Here is an 11,471-nt window from a genome sequence, read left to right on the forward strand (position 1 = left end):
CATTTGCTATAATATAATTGGCACGCTGAGGTCTTTGTTTTTAAATGGATGTGAGAATTTCGATTTTAATAAAAGGTTGTTAAATTAATTTTAATGGTACATTGATAAGATAATTCATAAAACTTTATTTGTCGATGGCGTTGGCGCTTGGGAAGAGATTAAGGGTGGACCAGTATGGAAACTGTCAAGAGACAAGTTGACAAAGTGCTTCTTTCTCGTAGTAGCTTAATTAGAATGACAATGATATTTGAATTACCGTAAAACGGGGAGAATAGGAAATGGTATTTTTAGGGGGTTGCATGAATATTAGAAATATTCAAAAACCATGGAGTGTTGAATTCCATTTTGACAAACAAAAACTAAAATTAAAAGCATTAATGTTGTAATTTTATTAGTGTGCAGATGTGTGAGACCATTGAAGTTATCATTTCAGTTGAAGTTAATTTAATTAGTTAAATAATAGTTTGTCCTACTGACACAGCAAAGTAAAGTAGATCTTGGGAAAAATAATAAATTAAACAAATTGGTAGCTTCTGCTTAATTCTAACTTCGTATAATACAAAAATAAAATCAAGGAAGTAAATTTGTACTAAAAATAAACCAAATTGTGAAACATTAGATAATTAAAATGGAAACAAAACGTACGGAAACGGACTAGTAGTGAGATGAGACGAATTAACTGTGTCGGAAACAAAGTGTGCGAATATAAGAGAGATAACACTAGAGCAAATTCGTGAGAATACTGTAAAGTACGTGCCGAGGAAAGAGGAGGGGTCCGTATGTTAATAAACCTATGTTAATTGCTGCTTTTTATTTTCATTCTCAGGTCAAGTTCATGAGAAGAGACCCAGTCTTTTTGAAAGGCGAACACGAGGACACAGATCTAAGAGGCTGTGAAAAACTTTCATCTTTTTTTTCAGGTCGTAAATCATTAAATCATCAATTCTCCCGCTAGGACCAGACTACATCTTGATATGGGGTTTATTAGATACTATATTGATAATTGGTTAAATTACATTATATCTGGAGGGATTAGTGCAGTAATGTGATAACTTATGGTTAATATATTTTGTTAACTCGCTCTACACCATGCTTATTTGTAAACTAGTGAAGTCGTTTACGAAATACGATTAAGTACGTTAAAAAAACGTTTAATTATTTACAAGAATTATTAGCTGACTCGGCAAATTCGTTCCGCGGGAATGATTTTCGAATTGAATCTAAACCATTCGGGGCGCTACCCTAATGCCACAAAAAAAATTGGTCTAGCCATTTAGGAGGAGACCTTGTATCAATGGCGTTTTTTATCTAAGTACAACGCATTCATAAAGCTTCACCAGAGTTCCATGGGAAAATCTAGAAATTAATAACCAGTCATTACCCATGAGCTTTAATATTACAGTCTTAATTCACAGACCCCTGATAATAGGTGTCTGGAAGTCTGTACTGCAATGCCTCGATTGTTCATACATATTATTAGAAACAAAAAACAAGTCATTGTCGCTTGTCTATGGAAAAAGTATGAATGTGAGAAGAATGTTGCCGACATTGTTCATGGTATGAAACTGTTTTTTTCTTAACGTAATTGTGATTGTTGTTCGTAGTTAGCACTTTGTTGATTGATCGTAAATTTATTGCTGGATTGTGTGTTACGTGTTTATTTGAATTCGGAAGTTGGTTTTCCGTTTTGGGTTATTATTACGTGTCATTTTGGTGTTTTGGAAAAGGATTGAATTGATTGATTGAAGGAGGAATTTGAAACAAATGGTACGCAAGATGTTTTTAATTTGTATTATAGAAACTGGGGAACGTGGAACGTTTTATGTATTTATTTACTTTATGAAAATACAAAACAGTAGAAAAACTGTTACAGATACAAGTTACGATTTACAGTTTCTGTATTTTACAAATTTTCATAGTTACTATGCCGGTAACCGGATGCAAGCAGGTAAGTGTGTTTGTGTATGGAAATAAGGTGTTTTATTAGGTACTTAAGGTACTTAATACAAATCTGAGGGCACTTAATGTAATCTAGAGTCACTGATAATTTAACATTTCCTGCCCTACATTCACAGAGTCCTAGATATTCAGAATTCGAGTCAAAGAAATTAAGATTTATTCACTAAAATCACCGTCACCGTGCAATAGGCAATAGAAGCTATTAATAAGTGAGACATTTTCTTCGCGTTATATATTAAATTAAAGCATTGTTCCGACCATAAGATGAAGAGACCAAATAAGATGTATACAAATTTCGCGAGACGAATTAATAATTTTACATTGGTGTGATTTTTTTAGTTTAGTTAGAAAAGAAATTAATTGCTAAAATAAAAATTGTTTTGAACATCTAAAAATTAAAAAATCAAATTAATAGTAAACATATTTTAAAACTCATTAAAAAACTTAATATACACTGAAAATAACATATTCACTTCTTAACCAAACCCTTTCAACTAATTCATAAAACAAAAGCAACAAAAAATCACCAAATTCAAAATTCAGAGCACTTCAATAATTTCCTACTATTAAAAAAAAACAACTCACCGTGTGCGTACTGTGCGCTTGCGCGTGCGCGCGGACTGTGGCCCAGTGCGCAGGCGCGGGCTTTTATCACCGTTGTCATAGCAACCACCACCGCTCTCCAAGGGATGCACGCAGACATGACATTTAGTAAAATACGCTCGACTATTACTTTACAGAGAGACAGCTATCCTTTGTAAATATTTAATTTGATGGCCTAGGGGTCAAATATTAAAATGTTTACGGAAAATGTCTGATTTCTGTCTTATATTACCCCTAAGGAAGATCAGATCTTTTCTTTCACTGCTATGAGTGTTAATATGCCTGTGAACCAAATTTCAGGACCACGAAATTGTATAGGTAGCGAGTCATATTAGCGTGTAGTGTAGTTTAGTAGAGGTCATCGATGTAGGTACTATTTGCAAACGTAAGTTCCACAAAGTAGGTCACTTAGCTTCTGCGATACCTGTGGTTTGCCGGCGACTTCAAACAACTTCAATCTAATTTAATGGCCGAAGTATTAATCGTTTGTTTCATTGTTTGCGGGTTAAGCTCTCTGTGTGAGACTGAAGTTATTTTGGTTGGTTTTGATGGATCGATACTTCAAATATAATACAGGTTTTTTTATCTAAGATGTACCTAAAATGTTTGAGTACACATTTTTGGGACATAAACGGCCAAAGGGCCAATTATTTTATCCCAAAGTCGAAAGACCACATTGTTCGTTAGTTTAATTTATTTTAAACCAGCTGGCTTACTCCCACTTAGATGGCAACTTGAGCTAGCTTTTAAGTGATAAAACAAACTTTATAATCGAGTCAGTTGAAAGTACTCCAACGTAACAAAACATCGTCATAACATTAGCCTAGACGTAGTGCATCCATCTGATCCATCCAAGGAAGTATATGTTTAGCGCTCAATACATACTTTGCTTTCGTGTTACCCATCAAGATGGGTGAAAATAATGATAAGATCCTGATTGCATAATTTGTAAGGTCAATGATTCCAAAAGTGTCATCATCATGATCATCATCATCAGCCCATATTCGTCCACTACTGGACATAGGCCTCCCCAATTGCACGCCATCGAGATCTATCTTCGGCTGCTCGCATCCAGCTCCTGCCAGCCATCCTGCGCAGATCATCAGTCAACCGTGTCTGAACACGACCTACACTACATTTACAGTACTACTCTCATCAAGTCAATCATTCATGAGAATTTGACCACAATCAATAAACCATGTCCCAATTCTTTGATCACGAAGATATCGCAAGTTTGGATCCTAGATATGGTACCGAGATTAGCAATTAGTAATGATAACCAATACTTTCTACAGTCGTCAGACATTCGAACCATTCGTTATTTGTATTGCAATCGGCATGCATAGGCAAAGATCTAACTACATTTTTCTACATACTTGTGTGAGGGGATAGAATCTTATAGAGAGAGAGAGGGATATGTATTCCGGTATGAAAACATCAAATGACTCCCCCCGCTTTGTATTGAGCGGAAAGGAGAGTTAGTCTTGAACTGACTAAAATCCAACCATATTTCTTCCTTTGTCGTTTATATTCAGGGTCCGGGGTAACTGTTTTGGACAATCCCGCTTGATATCTAAAAGCAAGTCACTACTTTAAGAGATCAACGCTTGTTGTCGTTATGGGATAAGTATCGCTAACTGTATAGCTGAAATGTATTGAAATTACGAATAGACAGAGGCAGAGCACTACACGACGCGGCTCTGTATATCTCCGTCTCTCTCCCACAGCTACAACAATTATACTTTAAAAGCTGGTAGTAGGCCTTCTGTTACATTATTCATAACCTGACAGTGAAGTCTACCTTTATAAAGAAGACTCACTTGCTACAAATGTAATGCAAATTATAATAATATGCAACTTAGAATGAACATCTGTAAGGCATTGTGTTAACCAATGCAGGCTGAATATTTCAGGCATTACACTCACGGCCTGAATACTTGCAAGGTTCAGTACTTAACTGTAATAGTTAAGTATTTATAACTGCAGTAAAACACGGTTTTATTTAGTTACATTTAATTCATTATGGGAATTAACTTGTTTGATTTCCCAATTTGTTCTCCAAATTATTTATTACTAGCTGTTGCCCGCGACTTCGTCCCCGCGGGTAGAAGATATAAGAAATGATTTATACCTGCCCTGTGTTTTTCACATTTTCCATTGTACACATACAATTTCACATTGTATCTTCGCTCCTATTAGTCGCGGCGTGATGGTTTATAGCCTAAAGCCTGCCTCGATGAATGGTCTATTCAACACAAAAATAATTTTTCAATTTGGGCCAGAACGTCCTGAGATTAGCGCGTTCAAACCATCAAACAAACTCTTCAGCTTTATGTGTTAGTATAGATTTTTAGATTGTTATACTGGTTTACATACAGGTAGCTAAAATAAAATAAATATTTAAGCACTTATTACTTGAATATATTTTTTTAATATCATTCTATACTACTATTTTGTATTTATAAGCTGAACATACCACATCTATGAGAGCAGAGAAACCGGGATAAAACTATTATAATTTATATTATGTATTACGACCATTGCTCTGTAACTGCTAAGACAAATATTTAAACACAGATATAGGTTTGAAATCTGCTCCCCTTTATTGTCCACTAACTGTTTGGCTTTGCTGTGGTTAAAAGATCTTGAACTGTTTTCGCAGGGAAAGTAACGGAAGCCCTCAAAGATGAATATTTTTCCCCGTTTTTTCTACATTTTCCATTGTATCATCGCTCCTATTAGTCGTAGCGTAATGTTATAAAGCCTATAGCCTTCCTTGACAAATGGTCTATTCAACACAAAAATTCGACAACAGAATTTTCCAATTCGAACCAGTAGTTCTTGAGATTAGCGCGTTCAAACTAAAAAACAAACTCTTCAGATTTATAATATCAGTATAGTTAGTATAGATTAGTTCCATAAATTATGAAACATTAAGCTCAGTGAACAACTATTACACCCCTTCATATTAATAACTGTTAAAATTGCTAGAAAACAGTCAAATGTTATGAATATGACAGATATAGGTCACATGACTAATCGGAACCGAATGACATTGCCATATCATTGAACGTTTACTGTTAACGCTAACTTATGTCAAAATGGAACTTGGCTAGAAAAGCTTGTGACGCGTAGAGTCGGGTAAATTAATTAATGTTAAAGCTTCAGAAGAAGTAGAGACGACCTTAACGCTTACCGCGCAGGCTGGTACCACGCGGCCCAGAATAGAGAGTCGTGGAGGGATTTGGGGGAGGCCTTTGCCCAGCAGTGGGACACAGTGGGCTAGAGAAAAAAAAGCGCAACAAACAAACGCTCTATAAACTTAAATGGTTTTATGAAATTTAAAACGAAATGCTATAATGGGACCTCCTTAGTTGTTCTTTCACGTCCATCATCATTGTGCAAGATCAGTTCATGCTCGCCTTATTCATTGCTCAAACTGTCTCAAATCAGGATGAGTATTTCGTAAAACGTTCAACTTTGCCCCGACTCGCTCGAGATACGGTATTTTTGGTATCAACTAATTAATTTTATGTTGTAAATTTACGTTCGCTTGTGTATAAAGACGAGAAATTTTACTTTTGGTTTCAAATTGATTAATGCCGTATTCGGCAAATTATTGTTAATTATTTTGTTATTTATTTCCCATTTTTGGTTTAATATTTAAATAAGGTTTTATTATCTTCTATTTTTTTATCTATTTACGCTAAAAACGTATATTGAGTACGAAACAAGTCACCAAAGGATCAAAGCTCTTAAATTTATTTTTATTTATAAAAGACATCAACGCAGTCATAGGTGGAGTACATGAATATGTGTATATTTCTGTTGTATAACTACAGATATAACACAAATCGAAAGGTTAGATCGGTCAACAGTTACACCGTTTTAAACGAGTGTCAATTGTTTCAGCGGCTACGCCAATAGCTTGAGGTGTTTTGTGGAGCACGAATACGAAGTCCACACCACAAGACACGTATTTGACTGGCAGCAGGTTGTCAGATTGAATGATAACAATCTAAGAATACATGTTATAATAATCAAAGCTTAATTGTTCCTTTCTCCCACCTTTACTTATCATAGTTGACCGAGTCAGTTAAGAAATTTCGAAAAAATGTTTCCTGGATCCAGGCGCAACGTATGTACTCCATGCGGATCGCCACCGTGTCAAAAGAAAGAAATAAATTATGATGCTAAATTTGTATGAAGTATTATGCACAAGTATTATACACTTATGCATGCGAAGTTTAGATGGATGGATAACGGTCCTAGATAAAATACAATGACCAAAAATAAAAACATTCCAAAAAGCTAAATTTCAAATTCTTCACTTTGTCATCTCATTCATATTTTGAACACGTTAATTTGGATACTAACTGTCCACTTATTTATAAACAAGAGAAGATTCATCGTCTACAATAAGGTCAAGACAGTACACAGAATTACAAATTACACTAAATTGTGATAGTTCTGACCTCTGCTCTTGTGCACAAAAGCTTTCTACTTACTTCAAGAAGGTTATAATTATAATAGTTTATATAATCATGCAAGGAATGGTCTTTAAATGAATTGTCATGATCATACCGTAAGGTTCGGTGTAAATAGAATAATATATTTATTTAATTTAGAAATTGTAGTTTGAATGAGTTATTATATTATCGTTGCTACTTATGTAACATGATGAGGTTTTGAATTTTGTAGAGTCAAACAAAAGTCATGAGAGAATTATTGATAAAATAAAAATCGCAATTTAAACTAATTCCGTTTATAAATACTATGTAGATGTTTTTTTTAAAGTAGGGGTAATTCTAATGCGCAACAATCAATTAACTCTGCATCTGCTCTTGTTTACATTAATATCACACGTATGTTGTTATTTATGTTAAAATTTGTATGGACAAAGAAACCTAGTTAAAAATAATACAACACCAGCTATAGCCAATAATATAGATGCCCTACATCTGGACACAGGCCTCCGGAAAAGCCTTCCACGATTCTCAATCCTGTGCCACTTGAAACCCATATATGTATGTATGTAACATAGACATATTATAGCAGAGATAATTTAGTAATCCATCAAGGATACACGTATATTCATATTCACGATAACTAAAAACTTTTGACATCGAAACGTGATCATTTAGCGAACAACGGAAGATGCAATCTCGTCTCTATATGGAGGGAGACAATTTCACGCATTCGCTCGAACAAATAGATGTAAAACAAATAATATTAAGCTAATGATGTCGTGTGCTTTAAGAATAGATAACTTTGATGGGTGTCCTTTGAAGCGGATACAAGAGATGACGTATTTATGATCTATGCAGGTTGAACTTAAACAAAAAGTATACAAGTGCTGGTAACGTCCAAGTTTTAAGATTTGTTAATATCATAGGTTAAAACATAATGGAATATAATATGCCATTATTTATTATTATATTCGCAAAAATGTCAGGTCCTTTCCGAATATAATACACCACTTTTAACTAGCTTAGAACTTTAATTCTCTTAATTAAGATTAGATATATCTAGCATTAATTGAAGGAAAATAAAATATTTAAATCTATTTACGATGAAATGTTTATGTGTGTAAAAGTCGGCAATTGTGAAAAAGAATTATTTATTTTTTACATTCATTACATTGAGTGCGCGTTCAATTTGATAGCAGTTGAAATGTGACAAGTGCAATAAATAATTCATTTTTTTCTGCCTGAAAAAAAGACCGAACGGGTCGAACCCGCGACACCTCTTCGATCCTTCAGTTGACCGGTGACAGGTGGTTGTTCAGATGACCTTAACAACTCGGCTATCCGTGCAGTCTTAAATCCGCCATTACTAATGAATGACTGTTACTATCAGTTAAAGCATCAATATATCAGCTATGACTTAAGGCTTACTCATAGGTCAATATTAGATCATGTTTGTAACCGAATTACGTAGCCCTTTGCCTTAGGCGTTAAACTACGCTTAATAGTAAGTAATTATATGTGAACTTTCAATTCAACATCGCTGCATTTTCTAAGTAGGTAATATTTATTTGTAAGGCTTTAAAACTTTTAGTAGAGTTTATTTAAATATTAACTCTATATTTTTTCGTCATTATGCTTTGGCGTTTTTAGTATAATTTAAGCTTCATGATAAAAACTATTGTTGCTGTAAACTATGAAAGGTTCGGATCTTTCACTTCATTATTTGCTTTTACATTTTACTAGATAGTCGAAAAAAATTGGTATCATTCGTTGTGAGTTTTAAATCAGCTCTTGCCGAATTACTAAATCAAATTAAAATAAATAATCATATAAAAAATCAACCTCTCGAAAAAATATAAATTATAGAAAAAATGTCAGAAAATGAATTTCAAGGCACAAATTAGTCACCTGTTTTTTTGTAAGCAACATCTTAATAAAGAATAAGCAAACAAAAGTTCAACTAGAGCTTGACGACTTATTGTCATTATGTCTATTACAATCCTGCGTAATGACAATAGGTCTTCAGGCAACCGAGCAAAACAGATCACAATCATTGTTATCTAACTATTTCACATGCACAGGTCACCCAGAGACCCGTAATCCGAATTATTGTTTCCACACACTATATTACTAATTATATCTTAGCCCCCTTACAAGTTGTTTTTAACAATTGAACAATAGCCAAATCGGGTGAAGCCATTTTTTATTTGACGACAATTGATCCGATATTTCAATAGTCAATGGCGTTGACTTGTTTACTGTATTAAAGTTTATGAATAAATCACTACAGTACACAAATTTTTTAGACTAGAAATTTTGTACGTATGTTTGTTATCTTTTCACGCTTAAACAGCTGGACCGAATTTAAAAATAAACGTATGGAGGTAGGTACTTTGGATTAACACAAAGGCTACTTTTTATCCGACTGCCTCATAAGGCGGGTTCTATTTTTGCATCTATATCCAAGTAAAACCGCGAGCGTCGGCAAGTTATTGTATAATTTTAAGGTATCTGGGAATTTTTGACAGCACATAATCTTATCTGAATTTATCTCGGAGTTTTTACTTGATTGTTAAACGAGGGAATCAATGTTTTAGTCCTTAGAGCCGCATTGACACATTCGTAGGTAATGAACAAAGAATAACAAAGGATAATGGTCTTTTGTTAATTATTTTGAAATATTTTTTATATTGAAGTTTGGGACCCTCTCCGAACACCCAGAGATAATCAACAATGATAGTCCTATAAACAAGTATGTATCGTATCAAAATAAAATAAACAACAATTGTTTAACTTACACAAGTATAGGAGTTATCGAATAAATCAATAACGAAATAAAAAAGCAGCACCTTTGTACATCATATTTGTAATGTTGTATTTTAGCTACTATTTTGTGTGTACATAAATTATTAATTAAATAAACAATTTAAAGAAATACTTATTTACAAAAACATACTTGTATTTTTAATTTTTGATAATGAATGAATTTCGCCCGTGAATTCTTCTAACGCGGCTAGGAGCACATAACATCAAAATTACTAAAAAATATGTCAAGAAACAAGTGATTACAAAATGTCTCATATCCCATCTTACCTGGACTAATAAACTAACTTAGGTACTTATATTATTGAACTATACTCCAGTCTTCTTTAGTATTCAGAAGAAACTTCACCTATGACACGCAAAACTTATGTTAATGTCCCCGTTGTGCATGAGGAATTGAATTGCCTCACTAGCTTCGCAAAAACTCGGATATTTACTTTTCAAGTACTTACCTGTGCAATCTTTTTAGATTGCATCTATGCGTTTGAACTCTTACGTACATTAAACGACCTTTGTAATGATTTCTGAGCAAAAATGTAAAAGAAACTTTAGATTTTGTATTCAGGTCTACCATCAAGTGTGATTTGCAGTTTTGGAAGAGAATTGCCGCTTCAATGATTTATTTTTTATATCAGTATCTAGTCTTTGGAAGGATAACAACGTATTCAGGCATAGGAGATTGATTGATAATCAGTTGAGGAGGATAATTAAGCTGTGACCCATTCTAACACACACAAGTGTAAGCAGAAGGTCTACCGCCACGTCTTAATGTCATTGCAGGTGTTCCGCCACGTCAATGCGGGTGTTGAAGAGAGATACTCTACCCCGTATAATCTGCTATCGCGCTTCCACAACCAATAAAAATATCATTTTACCACGTTGAGGTAGAACTTCTGAACTAGTGAATGGATTGTAAAATAGAGACAACAAAAAACACAGATCAAGCGCGTGCTTCCCGATCGCTATTTCAAAAGTTCATAATAAGCTTGCATTAACATAAGCATCATTCATAAGAAAGCTAGTTCATGTTACACCGTAATTACAATTGACCTGACGAAAACAAAGGTCGCTGGCCACATCACATGATTAGTGATTGTTTTCCGGCTATACATGACTGTAATCAATATTCAACATGTTAAAAAGCGTTGGAGTGCGAGTCAGACATGTTTAATTATAGTTCCTTTCAACTTGACAGGTCTCTTGGTCAAGTGGTTGGTGGTCCATGGTTTGTGTGATGAGCATGATCATATTTTTGTACTTTTAGTAAAACGGCTTACGCTTTATGTACTTAAATAAATCTTTGTATTGTGTCGCAGCACACAGCACCACAAAGACACTCAGCTTTCGTGGATCATACCAATGCTTGTCCTTCGCTTGGATCGAGCCCGCGGCACGTCGTACACACGTGTAGTGGTTTTTAGCGTTTTTAGAATTCAACCATTCGGCTATCCGGTGTGTCTGGGTACAATGTATCTATTTTATCGGACTAAGTTTCGTAACGCCATAAGAGATTGCAATATTGATTGTTTATTTTTTTGTGATAAACAAAGCTTAATGAACTACTTAGTGTCAGAGTTTTCGACCACCCGAGGGTCAATTGTGTACATTCAAAATTCT

The sequence above is a fragment of the Trichoplusia ni genome, chromosome 12, assembly GCF_003590095.1.
Source record: "Trichoplusia ni isolate ovarian cell line Hi5 chromosome 12, tn1, whole genome shotgun sequence".
Taxonomy (NCBI): domain Eukaryota; kingdom Metazoa; phylum Arthropoda; class Insecta; order Lepidoptera; family Noctuidae; genus Trichoplusia; species Trichoplusia ni.